General features: G+C 29.5%; 1 protein-coding gene and 1 long non-coding RNA gene across 2 annotated transcripts in view; both read right to left on the bottom strand.

Annotated features, from left to right (window-relative positions):
- LOC106462967 (eukaryotic translation initiation factor 3 subunit C-like) overlaps positions 1–957 on the bottom strand; it is a 28355-nt gene that overhangs the window by 10858 nt on the left and 16540 nt on the right. The gene's annotated exons all lie outside the window — the stretch shown is intronic.
- Positions 857–957, bottom strand: part of LOC111086650 — a 1348-nt gene continuing 1247 nt past the window's right edge. The window contains exon 2 of the long non-coding RNA XR_002611382.1: positions 857–937. This is a non-coding gene — a long non-coding RNA (uncharacterized LOC111086650). The remainder of the gene's footprint in view (positions 938–957) is intronic.

Raw genomic sequence — 957 nt, 5'->3', positions numbered from 1 at the left:
AAAACCTAATTAATATATTCCTCTTTGTGCAAACAAAACTGAAACCTTGTTAGCGATCTTTCAAATCAACAATCCCAGCATGTAAACAAGTTAGTTAGAGTCAAGCATTATAAAAAAATGATGTTAAGCTACAAGGATATACAACTCCATTTATATGATGTAAAAAAATAAAATTCCATGAAACATTCAGACATAATTTATTTTTATGTCTACTTTTTCCTTTTATTTAATTGAGCTCAAAATACGGGATGTTCAGGACGAAATTCACATCTTTGGCCAAGTTAAGCAGGCTGTCAAAGTCAGAATCAATTTAACAAATTAAAAAAAAATTTGCTGTCATTCAGAATCTCTTGCTATTTTCTCAGAGAAGAAAAATTAGTAGACATTCATTCTTCCAGGAACATCCTGTCAACTTTCTTTTTTTTAATAATCGACCATAAATAATAAATTTCAGCAATCAGTAAACTAACAATATAATCATCAGTTCTACCATTTTCTATGTTGTAAGTTAGTCAAATGTTAGCTGCAAACTTCAACTTTCAGTAAATTTTGGTTTTATCTTCCCCAACAAACTTCAACTTTCAGTAAATTTTACTTTTTATCTTCCCCAACAAACTTCAACTGTCAGTAAATTTTACTTTCTATCTTCACCAACAAACTTCAACTGTCAGTAAATTTTATCTTTTATCTTCACCAACAAACTTCAACTGTCAGTAAATTTTACTTTTATCTTCCCCAACAAACTTCAACTGTCAGTAAATTTTACTTTCTATCTTCACCAACAAACTTCAACTGTCAGTAAATTTTATCTTTTATCTTCCCCAACAAACTTCAACTGTCAGTATATTTTACTTTCTATCTTCCCCAACAAACTTCAACTGTCAGTAAATTTTACTTTTTATCTTCCCCAACAAACTTCAACTGTCAGTAAATTTTACTTTTTATCTTCCCCAACAA

This window comes from Limulus polyphemus, unplaced genomic scaffold, assembly GCF_000517525.1.
Source record: "Limulus polyphemus unplaced genomic scaffold, Limulus_polyphemus-2.1.2 Scaffold1292, whole genome shotgun sequence".
Classification (NCBI taxonomy): Eukaryota; Metazoa; Arthropoda; class Merostomata; order Xiphosura; family Limulidae; genus Limulus; species Limulus polyphemus.
The sequence above is the reverse complement of the archived record's forward strand: the minus strand, read 5'-3'. Positions and strand labels throughout refer to the sequence as shown.